Source organism: Bombina bombina, chromosome 2 (genome assembly GCF_027579735.1).
Source record: "Bombina bombina isolate aBomBom1 chromosome 2, aBomBom1.pri, whole genome shotgun sequence".
Lineage (NCBI taxonomy): Eukaryota > Metazoa > Chordata > Amphibia > Anura > Bombinatoridae > Bombina > Bombina bombina.
In genome coordinates, this window is record NC_069500.1 from 358,297,283 (window position 1) to 358,322,678 (window position 25,396).

Genomic DNA, 25,396 nt, shown 5'->3' on the forward strand with positions numbered 1-25,396 from the left:
ATATCCGACACCATGCGGGACTCGTGTCAGACGGTCCCTAAGGTGGAGGGAGCTATTTCTACTCTGGCTAAGCGTACAACTATACCTATTGAGGACAGTTGTGCTTTCAAAGATCCTATGGATAAAAAATTAGAGGGTCTCCTACAGAAATTTTTTGTTAATCAGGGTTTTCTTCTCCAGCCTATAGCGTGCATTGTTCCTGTAACCACTGCAGAGAGGTTAAAGAGAGGAGACCCCATTAGACGATATTCTGGATAGAATTAGGGCTCTTAAGCTAGCTAATTCTTTCATTACAGACGCAGCTTTTCATCTGGCTAAATTAGCGGCAAAGAATTCAGGTTTTGCCATTTTAGCAAGTAGAGCGTTATGGCTTAAGTCCTGGTCGGCTGATGTGTCATCAAAATCTAAGCTTTTGACCATCCCTTTCAAGGGTAAGACCCTATTCGGGCCTGAACTGAAAGAGATCATTTCAGATATCACTGGTGGGAAGGGTCATGCCCTCCCTCAGGATAAGTCAAATAAGATGAGGACCAAACAAAATAATTTTCGTTCCTTTCGAAACTTCAAAGGTGGTCCCGCTTCCTCTTCCCCTGCTGCAAGGCAAGAGGGGAACTTTGCTCAATCCAAGCTAGTCTGGAAACCTAACCAGGCTTGGAATAAAGGTAAACAGGCCAAGTAGCCATCTGCTGCCACCAAGACAGCATGAAGGGGTAGCCCCCGATCCGGGAGCGGATCTAGTAGGGGGCAGACTTTCTTTCTTTGCTCAGGCTTGGGCAAGAGATGTTCAGGACTCCTGGGCTGTAGAAATCGTAACCCAGGGGTATCTTCTAGATTTCAAAGATTCTCCTCCAAGGGGGAGATTCCATCTTTCGCAATTGTCTGTAAACCAGACAAAAAGAGAGGCGTTCTTACGCTGTGTAGAAGATCTATTTACCATGGGAGTGATCTGCTCAGTCCCAAAAACAGAACAGGGGCAGGGGTTCTACTCCAATCTGTTTGTGGTTCCCAAAAAAGAGGGAACCTTCAGACCAATCCTAGATCTCAAGATCCTAAACCAATTCCTCAGAGTCCCATCCTTCAAGATGGAGACCATTCGAACTATTTTACCAATGATCCAGGAGGGTCAATATATGACCACCGTGGACTTAAAGGATGCGTATCTACACATTCCTATCCACAAAGATCATCACCAATTCCTCAGGTTTGCCTTTCTGGACAAGCATTACCAGTTTGTGGCTCTTCCCTTTGGGTTGGCCACGGCTCCCAGAATTTTCACAAAGGTGCTAGGGCCCCTTCTGGCAGTCCTAAGGCCGTGGGGCATAGCAGTGGCGCCTCATCTAGACGACATTCTAATTCAAGCATAGACTTTCCAACTGGCCAAGTCTCACACGGACTTCGTGTTGGCCTTTCTAAGATCTCATGGGTAGAAGGTGAATGTAAAAAAGAGTTCTCTTTCCCCTCTCACAAGAGTTTCATTCCTAGGGACTCTGATAGACTCGGTAGACATGAAAATATTTCTGACAGTGGTCAGAAAATCAAAGATTCTAGCCACCTGCTGAGCTCTTCATTCCATTCCTCGGCTGTCAGTGGCTCAGTGTATGGAGGTAATCGGACTAATGGTAGCGGCAATGGACATATTTCCATTTGCTCGCTTACATCTCAGACCACTGCAACTATGCATGCTCAGTCAGTGGAATGGGGATTATGCAGATTTATCTCCTCAGATAAATCTGGATTAGGAGACCAGAGATTCTCTTCTTTGGTGGTTGTCACAGGATCACCTGTCCCAGGGAATGTGTTTCCGCAGGCCAGCGTGGGTTATAGTGACGACGGACGCCAGCCTTCTGGGGTGCAGTCTGGAATTCCCTGAAAGCACAGGGTTTGTGGACTCAGGAGGAGGCCCTCCTTCCGATAAATATTCTGGAATTAAGAGTGATATTCAATGCTCTTCAGGCATGGCCTCAGCTGGCTTCGGCCAGATTCATCAGATTTCAGTCGGACAACGTTACGGGTCCAGGTCAAGGGATCCTCAGGCAGTACTGATAGATGCTCTAGCAGTACCCTGGTCGTTCAACCTGGCTTATGTGTTTCCACCATTTCCTCTCCTTCCGCGTCCGATTGCCAGAATCAAACAGGAGAGAGCTTTGGTGATTTTAATAGCACCTGCGTGGCCACGCAGGACTTGGTATACAAACCTGGTGGACATGTCATCTCTGCCACCATGGTCTCTGCCATTGAGGCAGGACCTTTTGATTCAAGGTCCGTTCAAGCATCCAAATCTAATTTCTCTGCAATTGACTGCTTGGAGATTGAACGCTTGATTTTATCAAAGCAGGGTTTCTCTGAGTCGGTCATAGATACCTTGATTCAGGCTCGAAAGCCTGTCACCAGGAAAATCTATCATAAGATATGGCGTAAATATCTTTTTTGGTGCGAATCCAAAGGTTACTCATGGAGTAAGATCAAGATTCCTAGGATTTTGTCTTTTCTCCAAGAGGGATTGGAGAAAGGATTGTCAGCTAGTTCCTTAAAAGGACAGATATCTGCTTTGTCTATTCTATTGCACAAGCGTCTGGCAGATGTCCCAGACATTCGGGCTTTCTGTCAGGCTTTAGTTAGAATCAAGCCTGAGTTTAAACCTGTTGCTCCGCCATGGAGTCTAAATTTAGTTCTTAGAGTTCTTCAGGGGATTCCGTTTGAACCCATGCATTCCATAGATATTAAGCTTCTATCTTGGAAAGTTCTGTTTCTAGTTGCTATCTCTTCAGCTCGAAGAGTTTCTGAACTATCTGCGTTACAATGTGACTCGCCTTATCTTGTTTTCCATGCTGATATGGTGGTTTTGCGTACCAAACCTGGGTTCCTCCCTAAGGTTGTTACTAACAAGAATATCAATCAGGAAATTGTTGTTCCTTCTCTGTGTCCTAATCCTTCTTCTAAGAAGGAACGTCTGTTGCACAACTTGGACGTGGTTCGTGCTTTGAAGTTTTATTTACAGGCAACCAAAGATTTTCGTCAAACATCTTCTTTGTTTGTTGTCTATTCTGGTAAGCATAGAGGTCAAAAGGCTACGGCTACCTCTTTCCTTTTGGCTGAAAAGCATCATCCATTTGGCTTATGAGACTGCTGGACAGCAGCCTCCTGAAAGAATTACAGCTCATTCCACTAGAGAGGTGGCTTCCACATGGGCTTTTAAAAATGATGCTTCTGTTGAACAAATTTGTAAGGCTGCGACTTGGTCTTCGCTTCATACCTTTTCCAAATTTTATACTTTTGCTTCTTCGGAGGCTATTTTTGGGAGAAAGGTTTTGCAAGCAGTGGTGCCTTCCGTTTAGGTTCCTGTCTTGTCCCTCCCTTCATCCGTGTCCTAAAGCTTTGGTATTGGTATCCCACAAGTAAGGATGAAACCGTGGACTCGGTACATCTTGCAAAAGAAAACAAAATTTATGCTTACCTGATAAATTTCTTTATTTTGCGATGTACCAAGTCCACGGCCCGCTCTGTCTATTCAAGACAGATAGTATTTTTTATTGAAAACTTCAGTCACCTCTGCACCTTATAGATTCTCCTTTTTCTTCCTTAGCCTTCGGTCGAATGACTGGGGGGTGGAGTTAAGCTATATAGACAGCTCTGCTGTGGGTGCTCTCTTTGCCACTTCCTGTAAGGAAGGATAATATCCCACAAGTAAGGATGAAACCGTGGACTCGGTACATCGGAAAAGAAAGAAATTGATCAGGTAAGCATAAATTTTGTTTTTCATATCTGTTTCTTTTTAAAGCGGCAATATGTTCACCCTATACATGTGTAAGAGAGAATCTTCCAAAATGATCTTATTTTGAATCCTTTTTGACATCCCTGAGAAATTATATTCTAAATCCACTGATTTTGGACAGTCTTTGAAATAGCTTTAGTCTGCCCCCTACCAGAAAAAAGTGGCTTGAGGGCCAGGTTTCATTAGGAGGTTGTTAATCACAGGTGCAGTTCATGATTGCAGCTCCTATAGTTTAAAAGGAAGCCTGACTTAGGGCTTTTAGACCAGTGTTTCTCAACCGTGGTCTTAAAGTACCCCCAACAGACCAGGTTTTCATTATAGCTGAACTAGAGCACAAGTGAAGTAATCAGCTCATGGATGAGAGCAGGTTACTAGCCATGGTTACTGATCAGCTGATTATTTCACCTGTGCTCTAGTTCAGCTATAATTAAAACCTGTCCTGTTGGGGGTTCTTGAGGGCCATGGTTGAGAAACACTGTATTAGATTGTTACCCAGGTGGGTTCAGAACCACTGGTTTACTGTACTACTTGAGATTATTAACCGAAGATACAAATCTCCTAGATATTTCATAGAAAGATACAAATATTTTTCATAGAAAGATGCAAGAAACTGTATTATGTCAACGTGCTGCAGCCCCATTCAGTGTGTTATTCCAAAAAACAATAATATTTGGTATCAAGACTTGGTACAGGCACATTTTATTCACGAGGCAACCCTTTTAGGATAAGGGAATAAAGCAAATTTAAATCACAAACACCTAGATTCCGAGTTTTGAGCACTATAGGGAAAGTAAAGAACGCAACAAAAGTGGCGTTATTTAACCCCCTATAGCGCTGCCATTATAAGTTTAAAAAAAACCTGGCTTGCGTGGGTGATATGGAGATTTTGAGCTCTATACCGCACCAAAAACAAGCAGTGTTTTGACGTGCTCGTGCACGCTTTCCCCATAGACATCAATGGGGAGAGCCGGCAAAAAAAAGTCTAACACCTGCGATTGCGGAAACAAAAGCTCCGTAACGCAGCCCCATTGATGTCTATGGGGAAAAAGAAAATACAGTTTAACATAAACCCCACGTCTACACACCCCTAATCTGCTGCCCCTGACATCGCCGACATCTACCTACGGTTTTTAACCCCTAATCTTCCTCTCCCGATATCGCCACCTAAATAAAATTAACCCCTAATGTGCCGCTCCCGATATCGCCGCCACTATACTAAAGTTAAACCCTATTCTGCTGCACCCCAACATCGCTGCAACTATATTAAAGTTTTTAACCACTATTCTGCCGCTCCCCAACATCGCCGCAACTAAATAACGTTATTAACCCCTAAACCTCTGGCCTCCCACATCACTAAATAAACCTATTAACCCCTAAACAGCCAGCCCCCCACATCGCAACAACCTAAATTAAACTATATTAACCCCTAACGTAACCCTAACCCTTAACATAATGAAATTAGATCTAAATTAAATTTACAATTATTGACTAAATAATTCCTATTTAAAACTAAATACTTACCTGTGAAATAAAACCTAAGGTAGCTACAATATAACTAATAGTTACATTATAGCTAGCTTAGGTTTTATTTGTATTTATTTTAGCTAGATAGTTAGTAAATAGTGAAATAAAAACTTACCTGTGAAATAAAACCTAACCTTCCTTACACTAAAACCTACCATTACAAAAAATAAAAAAATACCATTACAAAAAATAAAAAAAACTACCATTACAAAAAAATAAAAAAAACAAATTATCCAAAAAAATAGATTATACAAACTTACCTGTGAAATAAAAACTAACCTGCCTTACACTATAACCTACCATTACAAAAAATAAAAAAATACCATTACAAAAAATAAAAAAACCTACCATTACAAAAAATAAAAAAATACCATTACAAAAAATAAAAAAATACCATTACAAAAAATTTAAAAAAATACCATTACAAAAAATTAAAAAACGAAATTATCCCAAAAAAATAAAGATTATTCCTAGTCTAATACCCTTTAAAAAAAAAACAAAAAAAACCCCCAAAATAAAAAAGCCTAATCTAGAATAAACTACCAAGGGCCCTTAAAAGGGCCTTTTGTAGAGTATTGCCCTGAGTTAAATGGCTCTTTTGCTCGAAAAAAAATACAAACACCCCCTAAAACTATACAAACCTCCAAACTACCAAAGGCCCTTAAAAGGGCCTTTTGGGGGGGCATTAAAAGGGCCTTTTGTAGGGCATTGCCCAAAATTAAACAGCTCATTTGCTAAAAAATATATATATATATATATATATATATATATATATATATACAGGGAGTGCAGAATTATTAGGCAAATGAGTATTTTGACCACATCATCCTCTTTATGCATGTTGTCTTACTCCAAGCTGTATAGGCTCGAAAGCCTACTACCAATTAAGCATATTAGGTGATGTGCATCTCTGTAATGAGAAGGGGTGTGGTCTAATGACATCAACACCCTATATCAGGTGTGCATAATTATTAGGCAACTTCCTTTCCTTTGGCAAAATGGGTCAAAAGAAGGACTTGACAGGCTCAGAAAAGTCAAAAATAGTGAGATATCTTGCAGAGGGATGCAGCACTCTTAAAATTGCAAAGCTTCTGAAGCATAATCATCGAACAATCAAGCGTTTCATTCAAAATAGTCAACAGGGTCGCAAGAAGCGTGTGGAAAAACCAAGGAGCAAAATAACTGCCCATGAACTGAGAAAAGTCAAGCGTGCAGCTGCCAAGATGCCACTTGCCACCAGTTTGGCCATATTTCAGAGCTGCAACATCACTGGAGTGCCCAAAAGCACAAGGTGTGCAATACTCAGAGACATGGCCAAGGTAAGAAAGGCTGAAAGACGACCACCACTGAACAAGACACACAAGCTGAAACGTCAAGACTGGGCCAAGAAATATCTCAAGACTGATTTTTCTAAGGTTTTATGGACTGATGAAATGAGAGTGAGTCTTGATGGGCCAGATGGATGGGCCCGTGGCTGGATTGGTAAAGGGCAGAGAGCTCCAGTCCGACTCAGACGCCAGCAAGATGGAGGTGGAGTACTGGTTTGGGCTGGTATCATCAAAGATGAGCTTGTGGGGCCTTTTCGGGTTGAGGATGGAGTCAAGCTCAACTCCCAGTACTAATGCCAGTTTCTGGAAGACACCTTCTTCAAGCAGTGGTACAGGAAGAAGTCTGCATCCTTCAAGAAAAACATGATTTTCATGCAGGACAATGCTCCATCACACGCGTCCAAGTACTCCACAGCGTGGCTGGCAAGAAAGGGTATAAAAGAAGAAAATCTAATGACATGGCCTCCTTGTTCACCTGATCTGAACCCCATTGAGAACCTGTGGTCCATCATCAAATGTGAGATTTACAAGGAGGGAAAACAGTACACCTCTCTGAACAGTGTCTGGGAGGCTGTGGTTGCTGCTGCACGCAATGTTGATGGTGAACAGATCAAAACACTGACAGAATCCATGGATGGCAGGCTTTTGAGTGTCCTTGCAAAGAAAGGTGGCTATATTGGTCACTGATTTGTTTTTGTTTTGTTTTTGAATGTCAGAAATGTATATTTGTGAAAGTTGAGATGTTATATTGGTTTCACTGGTAAAAATAAATAATTGAAATGGGTATATATTTGTTTTTTGTTAAGTTGCCTAATAATTATGCACAGTAATAGTCACCTGCACACACAGATTTCCCCCTAAAATAGCTATAACTAAAAACAAACTAAAAACTACTTCCAAAACTATTCAGCTTTGATATTAATGAGTTTTTTGGGTTCATTGAGAACATGGTTGTTGTTCAATAATAAAATTAATCCTCAAAAATACAACTTGCCTAATAATTCTGCACTCCCTGTATATATATACATTACACAAAATAACAAATTAACAAAAATAAAAAAAATATTCCTATTCTAATACCCATTAAAAAAATACACCCCAAAATAAAAAAAAATCTAGAATAAACTACCAATGGCCCTTAAAAGGGCCATTTGTAGGGAATTGCCCCAAATAAATCAGCTCTGTTTATGAAATAAAAATACAAATTCCCACCCCCCCAAACCCATAAAATAAAAAAAACTATCTAAAAAACCTAAGCTACCCATTGCCCTGAAAAGAGCATTTGTATGGGTATTGCCCTTAAAAGGGCATTTAGCTCTTTTACTGCCCAGACTCTAAACTAAAAATTAAAACCCACACAATAAACCCTTAAAAAAATCCTAACACTAACCCCCGAAGATCCACTTACAGTTTTTGAAGTCCTGATTGAATGATCTTCATCCCGGAGTTGAAGTCCTGATCCAGGAAGCAAGAAGTCTACCATCCAGGCGGCATCTTCTATCTTGATCCCGGAGGCACGGGGCGGGTCCATCCTGAAGACATCCGGCGTGGAGCATCCTCTTCATACGGTCGCCTCCGTACACTGAATCTTCAATGCAAGGGACGTGATTCAAGATGGTGTCCCTTGCATTCCTATTGGCTGAAAATTTTGAATCAGCCAATAGGAATTAGGGCTGCTAAAATCCTATTGGATGTTCAAATCAGCCAATAGGATTTAACCAGCTCTCATTTTATTGGGTTACAGGCTAAAAGGCTTGCGGTACAGATGGCTGCTTTAGGGAAAAACATAATTTATGTAAGAACTTACCTGATAAATTCATTTCTTTCATATTAGCAAGAGTCCATGAGCTAGTGACGTATGGGATATACATTCCTACCAGGAGGGGCAAAGTTTCCCAAACCTCAAAATGCCTATAAATACACCCCTCAGCACACCCACAATTCAGTTTAACGAATAGCCAAGAAGTGGGGTGATAAAAAAGTGCGAAAGCATAAAAAATAAGGAATTGGAATAATTGTGCTTTATACAAAAATCATAACCACCACAAAAAAAGGGCGGGCCTCATGGATTCTTGCTAATATGAAAGAAATGAATTTATCAGGTAAGTTCTTACATAAATTATGTTTTCTTTCATGTAATTAGCAAGAGTCCATGAGCTAGTGACGTATGAGATAATGATTACCCAAGATGTGGATCTTTCCACGCAAGAGTCACTAGAGAGGGAGGGATAAAATAAAGACAGCCAATTCCTGCTGAAAATAATCCACACCCAAAATAAAGTTTAATGAAAAACATAAGCAGAAGATTCAAACTGAAACCGCTGCCTGAAGTACTTTTCTACCAAAAACTGCTTCAGAAGAAGAAAATACATCAAAATGGTAGAATTTAGTAAAAGTATGCAAAGAGGACCAAGTTGCTGCTTTGCAAATCTGATCAATCGAAGCTTCATTCCTAAATGCCCAGGAAGTAGAAACTGACCTAGTAGAATGAGCTGTAATCCTCTGAGGCGGAGTTTTACCCGACTCAACATAGGCAAGATGAATTAAAGATTTCAACCAAGATGCCAAAGAAATGGCAGAAGCTTTCTGGCCTTTTCTAGAACCGGAAAAGATGACAAATAGACTAGAAGTCTTTCGGAAAGTCTTAGTAGCTTCAACATAATCTTTCAAAGCTCTAACAACATCCAAAGAATGCAACGATTTCTCCTTAGGATTAGGACATAATGAAGGAACCACAATTTCTCTACTAATGTTGTTGGAATTCACAACTTTAGGTAAAAATTCAAAAGAAGTTCGCAACACCGCCTTATCCTGATGAAAAAACAGAAAAGGAGACTCACAAGAAAGAGCAGATAATTCAGAAACTCTTCTGGCAGAAGAGATTGCCAAAAGGAACAAAACTTTCCAAGAAAGCAATTTAATGTCCAAAGAATGCATAGGTTCAAATGGAGGAGCTTGAAGAGCCCCCAGAACCAAATTCAAACTCCAAGGAGGAGAAATTGACTTAATGACAGGTTTTATACGAACCAAAGCTTGTACAAAACAATGAATATCAGGAAGAATAGCAATCTTTCTGTGAAAAAGAACAGAAAGAGCAGAGATTTGTCCTTTCAAGGAACTTGCGGACAAACCCTTATCTAAACCATCCTGAAGAAACTGTAAAATTCTCGGTATTCTAAAAGAATGCCAAGAAAAATGATGAGAAAGACACCAAGAAATATAAGTCTTCCAGACTCTATAATATATCTCTCTAGATACAGATTTACGAGCCTGTAACATAGTATTAATCACAGAGTCAGAGAAACCTCTTTGACCAAGAATCAAGCGTTCAATCTCCATACCTTTAAATTTAAGGATTTCAGATCCTGATGGAAAAAAGGACCTTGCGACAGAAGGTCTGGTCTTAATGGAAGAGTCCATGGTTGGCAAGAGGCCATCCGGACAAGATCCGCATACCAAAACCTGTGAGGCCATGCCGGAGCTACCAGCAGAACAAACGAGCATTCCTTCAGAATCTTGGAGATTACTCTTGGAAGAAGAACTAGAGGCGGAAAGATATAGGCAGGATGATACTTCCAAGGAAGTGATAATGCATCCACTGCCTCCGCCTGAGGATCCCGGGATCTGGACAGATACCTGGGAAGTTTCTTGTTTAGATGAGACGCCATCAGATCTATTTCTGGAAGTTCCCACATTTGAACAATCTGAAGAAATACCTCTGGGTGAAGAGACCATTCGCCCGGAAGCAACGTTTGGCGACTGAGATAATCCGCTTCCCAATTGTCTATACCTGGGATATGAACCGCAGAGATTAGACAGGAGCTGGATTCCGCCCAAACCAAAATTCGAGATACTTCTTTCATAGCCAGAGGACTGTGAGTCCCTCCTTGATGATTGATGTATGCCACAGTTGTGACATTGTCTGTCTGAAAACAAATGAACGATTCTCTCTTCAGAAGAGGCCAAAACTGAAGAGCTCTGAAAATTTCACGGAGTTCCAAAATATTGATCGGTAATCTCATTACCCTGGAAAGAAATGGAAAGTAGAGTTGATTTAGAAGCCATATCAGCATTCCAAGTCTTAAGCCATAAAGCTCTTCTAGCTAAAATAGCTAGAGACATAAACCTGACATCACCTCTGATAATATCAAAAATGGCATCACAGATAAAATTATTAGCATGCTGAAGAAGAATAATAATATTATGAGAATCATGATCTGTTACTTGTTGCGCTAAAGTTTCCAACCAAAAAGTTGAAGCTGCAGCAACATCAGCCAATGATATAGCATGTCTAAGAAGATTACCTGAACACAGATAAGCTTTTCTTAGAAAGGATTCAATTTTCCTATCTAAAGGATCCTTAAACGAAGTACCATCTGACGTAGGAATAGTAGTACGTTTAGCAAGGGTAGAAATAGCCCCATCAACTCTAGGGATTTTGTCCCAAAATTCTAATCTGTCAGACGGCACAGGATATAATTGCTTAAAACGTTTAGAAGGAGTAAATGAATTACCCAATTTATCCCATTCTCTGGAAATTACTTCAGAAATAGCATTAGGAACAGGAAAAACTTCTGGAATAACCACAGGAGATTTAAATACCTTATCTAAACGTTTAGAATTAGTATCAAGAGGACCAGAATCCTCTATTTCTAAAGCAATTAGTACTTCTTTGAGTAAAGAACGAATAAATTCCATTTTAAATAAATATGAAGATTTATCAGCATCAATCTCTGAGACAGAATCCTCTGAACCAGAAGAGTCATCAGAATCAGAATGATGATGTTCATTTAAAAATTCATCTGTAGAGAGAGAAGTTTTAAAAGATTTTTTATGTTTACTAGAAGGAGAAATAACAGACATAGCCTTCTTGATGGATTCAGAAACAAAATCTCTTATGTTATCAGGAACATTCTGCACCTTAGATGTTGAAGGAACTGCAACAGGCAATGGTACATTACTAAAGGAAATATTATCTGCATTAACAAGTTTGTCATGACAATTAATACAAACAACAGCCGGAGGAATAGCTACCAAAAGTTTACAGCAGATACACTTAGCTTTGGTAGTTCCAGCACTAGACAGCGATTTTCCTGAAGTATCTTCTGACTCAGATGCAACGTGAGACATCTTGCAATATGTAAGAGAAAAAACAACATATAAAGCAAAATTGATCAAATTCCTTAAATGACTGTTTCAGGAATGGGAAAAAATGCCAGTGAACAAGCTTCTAGTAACCAGAAGCAAAGAAAAAATGAGACTGAAATAATGTGGAGACAAAAGCGACGCCCATATTTTTTAGCGCCAAATAAGACGCCCACATTATTTGGCGCCTAAATGCTTTTTGGCGCCAAAAATGACGCCACATCCGGAACGCCGACATTTTTTGGCGCAAAAGGACGTCAAAAATGACGCAACTTCCGGCGACACGTATGACACCGGAAACAGAAAAGATTTTTTGCGCCAAAAAAGTCAGTGCCAAGAATGACGTAATAAAATGAAGCATTTTCAGCCCCCGCGAGCCTAACAGCCCACAGGGAAAAAAGAGTCAAATTTTTTAAGGTAAGAAAAAATTATTGATTCAAATGCATTATCCCAAATATGAAACTGACTGTCTGAAAATAAGGAATGTTGAACATTCTGAGTCAAGGCAAATAAATGTTTGAATACATATATTTAGAACTTTATAAACAAAGTGCCCAACCATAGCTTAGAGTGAAATAAGATTTACTTACCCCAGGACACTCATCTACATGTTTGTAGAAAGCCAAACCAGTACTGAAACGAAAATCAGCAGAGGAAATGGTATATAAATAAGAGTATATCGGCGATCTGAAAAGGGAGGTAAGAGATGAATCTCCACGACCGATAACAGAGAACCTATGAAATAGACCCCGTAGAAGGAGATCACTGCATTCAAAATAGGCAATACTCTCCTCACATCCCTCTGACATTCACTGCACGCTGAGAGGAAAACCGGGCTCCAACTTGCTGCGGAGCGCATATCAACGTAGAATCTAGCACAAACTTACTTCACCACCTCCATAGGAGGCAAAGTTTGTAAAACAGAATTGTGGGTGTGGTGAGGGGTGTATTTATAGGCATTTTGAGGTTTGGGAAACTTTGCCCCTCCTGGTAGGAATGTATATCCCATACGTCACTAGCTCATGGACTCTTGCTAATTACATGAAAGAAATGATGCGTTATGGGCCACAACGCTACTATTTGACTCGTAATGCACAACTCGTAATCTAAGTGAAAGAAAGCAAATTATGGTATTAGTGTCATAATGAAAAATCATCCAGAAACTTATTCAATACCAAGATGGGACAAAAGAAAGTTGTAAAAACCATTGTCATGTTAGGTAAGTAATTTAACAAATAGAATGTTATTTATAGTAAGATATTGTTTTCCTTAAAAGAAAACAAGAATAAACACAACTTCTAATGTTGGTAGATTATCTGCTGATATTATTATTATTATTATACTTTATAAATAAAGTACCAACAAATTCTGCAGCGCTGTGGTTACAAATGATAAAAGTACAACGATTATACGATATTTGTAAGAGAAGACCATTTTATCAAATACAGGAGGAATTGAGGGCACTATTCCCGTGGGAACTTACAATCTAGAAGGGTAGGAAGGTGAGAAACAGGAGGCGAGGACTGCAGGGTGAGAATAATGTTTCGTACAGAGTTAGATGAGGGCAATTGTTAGGTAAGTGGAATTAATTTGTTACTGAGTAGGGTGTTAGGCTTCCTTGAACAAAAATGTCTTTAGGGAGCATTTAAAGGAGGACAGATATTAGATTTCAGACTAGAACAAGTAATAAGATCCATAAGGCCTTTTGTGTGAACTAACTTGCAAACCACAGCTGTAGCAGAACTGAATGTATGAGAGGTTTATGTACGCTACTTGTTAAGTCATTTAAAGGGACATGAATGCCCAAATGTCCTTTAATGATTCGGATAGAGCATACAATTTTAAACAACTTTCTAATTTGTTTCTATTATAAAATTTGCTCTTGAAATCCCTTTGTTGAAGGAGCAGCAATAAACTACTGTGCAAGAGCTGAACACAAGTGAACCAATGACGAGGCATATGTGTACAGCCACCAATCAGCAGCTAGCTCCCAGTAGTGCATTGCTGTTCCTGAGCCTACCTAGGTATGCTTTTCAACAGAGGATACCAAGAGAAAGATGCAAATTAGATACAAGTAAATTGGAATTTATTTATAATAGCATGCTCGGTCTGAATCGTAAAAATGTCATTTTGACTAAACTGTCTCTTTTAAGATCTGTCTCATTTCACTGTATAATGCACAGTAAGCCCTTTACAAACCTTTTTTATTTAGTAAAATGACTAATTTAATTTATGTCCTATATCTTCATCCCAACTTCCATTTTAGCTTCAACCAGGAGAGAGATCAGAATTTATGGTGTATGTTTTTCCCAAAGTAAGAAAAAAAACTTGCAGAATTAGTTGGTCTCATTTGAATATATTAGCATTTTTAATTTAAAAAAAAAAAACACCACTAAGCATTTTTTAGGGGTTAAAAGTGCCTTTACATTGTGGTCTATGGGGACTGTGTTTTCACTATAAATATGTGTGTGTGTGTGTAGTATGTATGTGTGTGTGTATTTATATATATATATATATATATATATATATATATATATACACACAGTGTGTGTGTATGTATGTGTATATATATATAAAACAATATTTTGCACTCCACTTACAATCTAGCCCATAATCGGTGAAGCAGTTAAAGGGTGGTAAAATTAAAATTCCATTTTCTTGATTCAGATAGAGCATGCAATTTTAAATAACTTTCCAGTTTACGTCTATCACATTTGCATCGTTTTCTTGGTGTTTCTTGTCCAGTAATATGTTTAGGAGTAGTAATGCACTACTAGGAGCTAGCTGAAAACATTTGATGAGCTAATGACAAGAGACATATGTGTAGCCACAAATCAGCATTTATTACCTAGCAGTGCATTGCTGCTTCTGAGAACATACAAAACTGGCAATGTGAAGATAATGCAAGCTCATTTCTAAAGAGAATTTGATCTTGCTACAGTTGACCTATTCATTTTACTGACACATGATATGCAAATCCCCAATGTGACAGAGAAGATGGTTACGATGATCAAGCATTTACAAATAAGCACTTGGCAAGTGCAGAATTTAGACAAGAGGATGTTCTGACTTGTACTCAAACAATTAGCTATTGTATTTCAGTATACACCTTACCTGAACACAAACACGGTCTGTTCTCATGAAAGTGTGTACAAAAAATAGGGCTTTGTTGATAGCATTGAAGGCAACAACAAAAAAATAAAAATACACTGGAGAAATGCAGAAGACCTGTTGGATTCTGAAATGCCTAAAGCCAATTTCAATTGTACTTGATATAGTTCAAGAAGGTAATTGTACTATTTATGAAGTTGTTAGTACCTGGAAAAAAAACAGACTGCTTGAAAGTGGGAAAGTTCTATAAAAAAAATACATTTATTAACTGCTACGGCCAGGCATTAGGACCCTGTTACCATGGTGGTCATTTTACTTCATTAAAAAAAACTTTTTTCTATTAATGTTAAAGGGATATTGTAATGGAAAATGAATATAATTTTTGCACTAGTGTCAAATGGTGGTAACAATGTGTTTAACAAGCAAAGGAGTTAAACACAATAGGTCCACAGCACCAAAAACTTCTTAGAAATGCTTTATTAAGACAATAAAAACAGCGATGTGTTGTGGTTAAAACCCCTTAATCATGCTCATGCCTGCAGGGACTTGGCAGTGTCTCTTATCCTTACCTGCACCTCTCAGTAGTGCTGTTTCTTCACTTGTTACATTGTCTAAGTTAACACAACGGATTTGTAGTAGTTGTAAAAAAGGCCCTGCCGGGTGGGCCCCCAAGCAAGTCGGGCGCCTGACTGCAGTCACCCTCTGATGGCGGCCCTGCATATATGCTACAATAACCTAAAGGCCAGTTATAGTCTCAAGGGTACATCACTGGCTGTAACTAAAGAGAAATGAGACTTGGGAATTATTTCAGATTATTTAAAATTTAATAGACAATGCAGCAGTGCAGCCAGTAAAGCCAGTGAAATTGGGAGAAGTATTAGTAGCAGAGATAGCAAGGATCTTATGCCCCTTTACAGATCACTAGTAAGGCCTCATCTGGAATATTGGGTACAGTTCTGGAGACCACATATCTAGAAGTATATAAATAAACTAGAAACAGTCTAAAGGAGGGCTACTAAAATGGTACATGGTCTAAAATATATATAACTTAAAAGAAAGACTATGATCTAAATTGTATAGTTTAGAGGAGAGAAGGGAAATAGGTGACATAATAGAAACTTTAAAATACAGTAACCCCTTCACCCAATTAGACGTATATATACGTCTTGCAGTGCTTTGCCTATCGTACCGCAAGATGCCCTACGCTACAGCAAACAATAAATAAAGGGACAGGGAGGGATGGGGCAGCTACGCTACAGAAAATGGGATCTGGGGTTGTATGGGGCCATAACTAAAGATTGTGGGTGGGGGGGACACACTATGCTACAGAAATAAGGAAGAAATAATAAAAACAGTTTTTAAAATTAATTTTTAAATATGGGAGAAAAATAATTTAAAGGTAATGCACAACATTTAAAAAAAAATAAACAAAACAAATCCACTAATGTGGAGCACTATAGCATTGTATATACTGCAATAAACCATTTGTACTATTGGAACAATTGTTTATGTATATAATGAAGAATTATGCTGAAAATTAGGGACAGTTGAGTTGAACTGGGTCTTATTTTGCGTTTTCTTATGATAACAGGAACATTACAAAGACGCCAGGGCCGGCCCTAGCAAGTGCAGGTCCATAGGCAGAATGACAGCGCAGTGGCCTCTACCCAGAACAATAAATACTTAAAGAAATGGGGCAACCACACACACACACCAACCCCACACACACACACCCCAACCCCGCACACACACCCACACCATCCCCACACCCCATACACACCAACCCCACACACACACACCCACCCCACACACACACACCCACCCCACACACCCCCCCCCACACACACACACCCCACACACACACACACACACACCAACCCCACACACACACACACCAACCCCACACACACACACACCAACCACATACACACTAAAAGGTAATAGAAATACTTGTAAACATTTTTTTTTTCTTCTTAAGATGTTAATGCTTTATTTAGAATACCAAGGTATGGCAGCTACCTGTTGTAATAAGGTTTGATTCATAGCCCCAACCATTATAGAAAGCAGTTAGGTAGTGTACATTGTGCATTTTATATGCAACTGGAAACAAATCTGGCATAACATTTAAACAAAAAGTACCTTAGTTACACCAAGTTACAATGAAAGTAAAGTTTAACTTTGCAGTTACATTCTTTGATGTAGACAGACATTGATGTCCAATAGCCACATAATCTTACAGATGTTAATACCATGAAAACCCAAAGCAAAATGTATAGAAATGGGAAGCAACTGAAATGGTGTAAATAGCTTAAGCTTAGTTGCAGACAGGTACTTACTGTAACTAAGTCAAGCTGGTTAACTGCAAATTACAGTTGTGTATTTACTTTATACAATTTTAAATCCATATATTGAGGTATTGTGACACATGATGGTATGCCAAGCTTTGTTATTGAGCTTTTATTAGTGACAACTCACGTAACATGCACCACACCAATAGGAATCAGCAGTCAAATCATAAAGGATATCCCAGCACCCCTGCAATAAAATGATGCCCCCAGCACCCTGCAATAAAATGATGCTCCCAGCAATAAAATGATGCCCCCAGCACCCTGCAATAAAATGATGCTCCCAGCAATAAAATGATGCCCCCAGCACCCTGCAATAAAATGATGCTCCCAGCCCCCCTGCAATAAAATGATGCCCCCAGCAATAAATGATTCCCCCCAGCACCCCTGCAATAAAATGATGCCCCCAGCCAAAAGTGATGCCCCCTGCAATAAAATGATACCCCAGCAATAAAATAATGCCCTGAGCCCCCCCTGCAATAAATGATGCCCATAGCAATAAAATTAAGCTCCCAGGCCAACCCCCTGCAATAAAATGATTTCCTCAGCCAAAAGTGATGCCCCCAGCAACACCCCTGCAATAAAATGATACCCCCAGCACCCTGCAATAAAATGATGCCCCAGCACCCTGCAATAAAATGATGCTCCCAGCCCCCCTGCAATAAAATGATGCCCCCAGCAATAAATGATTCCCCCCCAGCACCCCTGCAATAAAATGATGCCCCCAGCCAAAAGTGATGCCCCCTGCAATAAAATAATGCCCTGAGCCCCCCTGCAATAAATGATGCCCATAGCAATAAAATAATGCCCTGAGCCCCCCTGCAATAAATGATGCCCATAGCAATAAAATTAAGCTCCCAGGCCAACCCCCTGCAATAAAATGATTTCCTCAGCCAAAAGTGATGCCCCCAGCAACACCCCTGCAATAAAATGATACCCCCAGCAATAAAATAATGCCCTGTGACCCCTGCAATAAATGATGCCCATAGCAATAAAATTAAGCTCCCAGGCCAACCCCCTGCAATAACATAATTTATGCTTACCTGATAAATTTATTTCTCTTGAAGTGTATTCAGTCCACGGGTCATCCATTACTTATGGGATATATTCCCTTCCCAACAGGAAGTTGCAAGAGGATCACCCAAAGCAGAGCTGCTATATAGCTCCTCCCCTCACATGTCATATCCAGTCATTCGACCGAAACAAGACAAGAAAGGAGAAACCATAGGGTGCAGTGGTGACTGGAGTTTTAATTAAAATTTAGATCTGCCTTAAAAAAGACAGGGCGGGCCGTGGACTGAATACACTACAAGAGAAATAAATTTATCAGGTAAGCATAAATTATGTTTTCTCTTGTTAAGTGTATTCAGTCCACGGGTCATCCATTACTTATGGGATACCAATACCAAAGCTAAAGTACACGGATGATGGGAGGGACAAGGCAGGAACTTAAACGGAAGGAACCACTGCCTGTAGAACCTTTCTCCCAAAAACAGCCTCCGAAGAAGCAAAAGTGTCAAATTTGTAAAATTTTGAAAAGGTGTGAAGCGAAGACCAAGTCGCAGCCTTGCAAATCTGTTCAACAGAGGCCTCATTCTTAAAGGCCCAGGTGGAAGCCACAGCTCTAGTGGAATGAGCTGTAATTCTTTCAGGGGGCTGCTGTCCAGCAGTCTCATAGGCTAAACGTATTATGCTCCGAAGCCAAAAGGAGAGAGAGGTTGCCGAAGCTTTTTGACCTCTCCTCTGTCCAGAGTAAACGACAAACAGGGAAGAAGTTTGACGAAAATCTTTAGTTGCCTGTAAATAGAACTTCAGGGCACGGACTACGTCCAGATTATGCAAAAGTCGTTCCTTCTTTGAAGAAGGATTAGGACATAATGATGGAACAACAATCTCCTGATTGATATTCCTGTTAGAAACTACCTTAGGTAAAAACCCAGGTTTAGTACGCAGAACTACCTTGTCTGAATGGAAAATCAGATAAGGAGAATCACAATGTAAGGCAGATAACTCAGAGACGCTTCGAGCCGAGGAAATAGCCATCAAAAACAGAACTTTCCAAGATAAAAGCTTAATATCAATGGAATGAAGGGGTTCAAACGGAACACCTTGAAGAACTTTAAGAACCAAGTTTAAGCTCCACGGCGGAGCAACAGTCTTAAACACAGGCTTAATCCTAGCCAAAGCCTGACAAAAAGCCTGGACGTCTGGAACTTCTGCCAGACGTTTGTGTAAAAGAATAGACAGAGCAGAAATCTGTCCCTTTAACGAACTAGCAGATAAACCCTTTTCTAAACCCTCTTGTAGAAAGGACAATATCCTAGGAATCCTAACCTTACTCCATGAGTAACTCTTGAATTCGCACCAATATAAATATTTACGCCATATCTTATGGTAAATTTTTCTGGTAACAGGCTTCCGTGCCTGTATTAAGGTATCAATAACAGACTCCGAGAAGCCACGCTTTGATAGGATCAAGCGTTCAATCTCCATGCAGTCAGCCTCAGAGAAATTAGATTTGGATGGTTGAAAGGACCTTGTATTAGAAGGTCCTGCCTCAGAGGCAGAGACCATGGTGGACAGGACGACATGTCCACTAGGTCTGCATACCAGGTCCTGCGTGGCCACGCAGGCGCTATCAGAATCACCGATGCTCTCTCCTGTTTGATCTTGGCAATCAGTCGAGGCAGCAGCGGAAACGGTGGAAACACATAAGCCATGTTGAAAACCCAAGGAGCTGCTAGAGCATCTATCAGCGCGGGTCCCTGGACCTGGATCCGTAACGAGGAAGCTTGGCGTTCTGGCGAGACGCCATGAGATCCAGTTCTGGTTTGCCCCAACGATGAACCAGCTGAACGAACACCTCCGGATGAAGTTCCCACTCCCCCCGGATGAAAAGTCTGGCGACTTAGAAAATCCGCCTCCCAGTTCTCCACGCCTGGGATGTAAATCGCTGACAGGTGGCAAGAGTGAGACTCTGCCCAGCGAATTATCCTTGAGACTTCTAACATCACTAGGGAACTCCTGGTTCCCCCTTGATGGTTGATGTAAGCCACAGTCGTGATGTTGTCCGACTGAAATCTGATGAACCTCAGTGTTGCTAACTGAGGCCAAGCTAGAAGAGCATTGAATATTGCTCTTAACTCCAGAATATTTATTGGGAGGAGTCTCTCCTCCTGAGTCCACGATCCCTGAGCCTTCAGGGAGTTCCAGACTGCGCCCCAACCTAGAAGGCTGGCATCTGTTGTTACAATCGTCCAATCTGGCCTGCGAAAGGTCATACCCTTGGACAGATGGACCCGAGAAAGCAACCAGAGAAGAGAATCTCTGCTCACTTGATCCAGATGTAGTAGAGGGGACAAATCTGAGTAATCCCCATTCCACTGACTTAGCATGCATAATTGCAGCGGTCTGAGATGCAGGCGCGCAAATGGCACTATGTCCATTGCCGCTACCATTAAGCCGATTACTTCCATGCACTGAGCCACTGACGGGAGTGGAATGGAATGAAGGACACGGCAAGCATTTAGAAGTTTTGATAACCTGGACTCCGTCAGGTAAATTTTCATCTCTACAGAATCTATAAGAGTCCCTAGGAAGGAGACTCTTGTGAGTGGTAATAGAGAACTCTTTTCCACGTTCACCTTCCACCCATGCGACCTCAGAAATGCCAGAACTATCTCTGTATGAGACTTGGCAATTTGAAAACTTGACGCTTGTATCAGAATGTCGCCTAGATACGGAGCCACCGCTATGCCTCGCGGTCTTAGAAGCGCCAGAAGTGAGCCCAGAACCTTTGTAAAAATTCTCGGGGCCGTAGCTAACCCGAAGGGAAGAGCTACAAACTGGTAATGCCTGTCTAGAAAGGCAAATCTTAGGTACCGATAATGATCTTTGTGAATCGGTATGTGAAGGTAGGCATCCTTTAAGTCCACTGTGGTCATGTACTGACCCTCTTGGATCATGGGTAGGATGGTTCGAATAGTTTCCATTTTGAATGATGGAACTCTTAGGAATTTGTTTAAGATCTTTAAGTCCAAGATTGGTCTGAAGGTTCCCTCTTTCTTGGGAACTACAAACAGATTTGAGTAAAATCCTTGCCCTTGTTCCGTCCGCGGAACTGGGTGGATCACCCCCATTACTAGGAGGTCTTGTACACAGCGTAGAAATGCCTCTTTCTTTATTTGGTTTGCTGATAACCTTGAAAGATTAAATCTCCCTTGTGGAGGAGAAGCTTTGAAGTCCAGAAGATATCCCTGAGATATGATCTCCAACGCCCAGGGATCCTGGACATCTCTTGCCCACGCCTGGGCGAAGAGAGAAAGTCTGCCCCCCACTAGATCCGTTTCCGGATAGGGGGCCATCCCTTCATGCTGTCTTAGGGGCAGTAGTAGGTTTTCTGGCCTGCTTGCCCTTGTTCCAGGACTGGTTAGTTTTCCAGGCCTGTCTGTAACGAGCAACAGTTCCTTCCTGTTTTGGAGCGGAGGAAGTTGATGCTGCTCCTGCCTTGAAGTTTCGAAAGGCACGAAAATTAGACTGTTTGGCCTTTGATTTGGCCTTGTCCTGAGGAAGAGTATGACCCTTACCTCCAGTAATGTCAGCGATAATTTCTTTCAAGCCGGGCCCGAATAAGGCTTGCCCCTTGAAAGGAATATTAAGCAATTTAGATTTAGAAGTCACGTCAGCTGACCAGGATTTAAGCCATAGCGCTCTGCGCGCCTGGATGGCGAATCCGGAGTTCTTAGCCGTTAGTTTAGTTAAATGTACAATGGCATCAGAAACAAATGCATTAGCTAGCTTAAGTGCTTTAAGCTTGTCCATAATTTCATCCAATGGAGTTGTGTGAATGGCCTCTTCTAGAGACTCAAACCAGAATGCCGCAGCAGCAGTGACAGGCGCAATGCATGCAAGGGGCTGTAAGATAAAACCTTGTTGAACAAACATTTTCTTAAGGTAACCTTCTAATTTTTTATCCATTGGATCCGAAAAAGCACAACTATCCTCCACCGGGATAGTGGTACGCTTAGCTAAAGTAGAAACTGCTCCCTCCACCTTAGGGACCGTCTGCCATAAGTCCCGTGTAGTGGCGTCTATTGGAAACATTTTCCTAAATATAGGAGGTGGGGAAAAGGGCACACCGGGTCTATCACACTCCTTGCTAATAATTTCTGTAAGCCTTTTAGGTATAGGAAAAACGTCAGTACACACCGGCACCACATAGTATCTATCCAGCCTACATAATTTCTCTGGAATTGCAACTGTGTTACAGTCATTCAGAGCCGCTAAAACCTCCCCTAGCAATACACGGAGGTTCTCAAGCTTAAATTTAAAATTAGAGATCTCTGAATCCGGTTTCCCTGGATCAGATCCGTCACCTACAGAATGAAGCTCTCCGTCCTCATGTTCTGCAAACTGTGACGCAGTATCGGACATGGCTCTCACAGCACCAGCGCGCTCTATCCTTATCCCAGAGCAATCGCACTTGCCTCTTAATTCTGGCAATTTAGATAATACTTCTGTCAGGGTATTATTCATAATAGTAGCCATGTCTTGTAAAGTGATTTGGGCGTCTCTGATGTACTTGGCGCCACAATATCACGCGCCTCCTGAGCGGGAGGCGAAGGTACTGACACGTGAGGAGAGTTAGTCGGCATAACTTCCCCCTCGTTGTCTGGTGATAATTCCTTTACAGATAAAGACTGACCTTTATTATTTAAAGTGAAATCAATACATTTAGTACACATATTTCTATGGGGCTCCACGCTGGCCTTCAAACATAGTGAACAAACAGATTCATCTGTGTCAGACATGTTTAAACAGACTAGCAATGAGACTAGCAAGCTTGGAAAACACTTTAAAATAAATTTACAAGCAATATAGAAAATGCTACTGCGCCTTTAAGAAGCACAAAAAATTGTCACAGTTGAAATAACAATGAACCAAATCAGTTATAGCAACCAAATTTTCACAGTAAATGAATTAAGTTAGCAGAGCATTGCACCCACTTGCAAATGCATGATTAACCCCTTAATACCAAAAACGGATAATCAATAGAGAAAAAAACGTTTTTTAACACAGTCAAACACACTGTCACAGGTCTGCTGTGACTGATTACCTCCCTCAAAATGACTTTTGAAGTCCCTTGAGCTCTCTAGAGACGTCCTGGGTCATGCAGGAAGACTGAGACTGAATTTTTACTGCGCAAAAAAGCGCTAAAATAGGCCCCTCCCACTCATTATTACAACAGTGGGAAACCTCAGTTAACTGTTTCTATGCAGAAATATAAGTCAGCCATGTGGAAAAATTCATGCCCCAATAAGTTTTATCACCAATGTACCTCACAAAAACGATTAAACATGCCAGCAAACGTTTTAAACATCCTTTTTTAAAGAGTATGTATCTCTATTGATAAGCCTGCTACCAGTCCTTCTACTGCATTTAAGGCTTATTAGATTACTTCAGTATTAGCAGCATTTTCTTTGTCAAATTCCATTCCTTAGAAAATTACTTTACTGCATATACATTAATCAGCCTGATACCAGTCGCTTTCACTGCATTTAAGGCTTTTACTTACATTACATCGGTATCAGCAGTATTTTCTTAGTCAATTCCATTCCTTAGAAAAATATTTTACTGCACATACCTTATTTGCAGGAGACCCCGCACGCTATTCCCTTTCTGAAGTTACCCCACTCCTCAGAATGTGCGAGAACAGCCAGTGGATCTTAGTTACTTCTGCTAAGATCATAGAAAACGCAGGCAGATTCTTCTTCCAAATACTGCCTGAGAAAAAAAACAGCACACTCCGGTGCCATTTAAAAATAACAAACTTTTGATTGAAGAAATAATTAAGTATAAAACACCACACTCCTCTCACAACCTCCATCTATGTTGAGGGTTGCAAGAGAATGACTGGGTATGACATGTGAGGGGAGGAGCTATATAGCAGCTCTGCTTTGGGTGATCCTCTTGCAACTTCCTGTTGGGAAGGGAATATATCCCATAAGTAATGGATGACCCGTGGACTGAATACACTTAACAAGAGAAAAAATGATTTCCTCAGCCCCCCTGCAATAAAATGAATAAAATTATGCCTCCAGCCATAAATGATGCCCCCAACCAGCCCCCCTGCAATAAAATGATGCCCCCAGTCAGCCCCCTTGCAATAAAATGATGCCCCCAGCCAGCCCCCCCTGCAATAAAATGAAGCCCCCAGCCAGCCCCCCTGCAATAAAATGATACCCCCAGACAGCTCCCCTGCAATAAAATGATGCCCCCAGCCAGCCCCCCCGCAATAAAATGAAAAATGATGCCCCCAGCCAGCCCCCCCCCTGCAATAAAAGTATTCCCCCAGCCAGGTAGCCAGCCCCCCCTGCAATAAAAGTATGCCCCCAGCCAGGCAGGCAGCCCCCCTACAATAAAATTATGCCCCCCAAGCACCAACAGACAGTCAGACTCAGACACGGTGACAGTGAGTGACTCACCTTGCGTCGACTCAGACCGGACTCTGGCTGCGCTGCGCCTACCTGCACACACTGTCACTGACTGATCTTCGAGTCCGCCCCTCCTCCAGTCTTGTCTCACTCCTGGCGCGCTGTGCGCGCAAAATTTTAAAAAATAAAAATGGCAGCAAAAAAGAAAAAAAAAATATTTGAGAAAAAAAAGGCATCTTGCAATAAAAGTATTCCCCCAGCCAGGCAGCCAGCCCCCCCTGCAATAAAAGTATGCCCCAGGCAGCCAGCCCCCCTGCAATAAAATTATGCCCCCCCTGCACCACCAGACAGTCAGACTCAGACACGGTGACAGACAGTGAGTGACTCACCACTCTCGTCGTTGCGTTGACTCAGACCGGACTCTGGCTGCGCTGCGCTGCGCCTACCTGTACACACTGTCACCGACTGATCTCCGAGTCCGCCCCTCCTGCAGTCCACTCTCACTCAAATTTTAAAAAATAAAAATGGCGGAAAAAAAGAAAAAAAAATATTTGAAAAAAAAAAGGCATCTAATTTTTTTTTAAAAAAATTACAAAAAAATATATATTTTTAAGCCGGTGCGGGGCCCGAGGCGATTGCCTGATCCGCCTTGCCCAAAGGCCAGCCCTGCCAGTGGGGGAGGGAAGAGAGATGTTTGGGAGGGATCAGTGGGTGGGAACTGTCAGGTAGGAGGCTAAT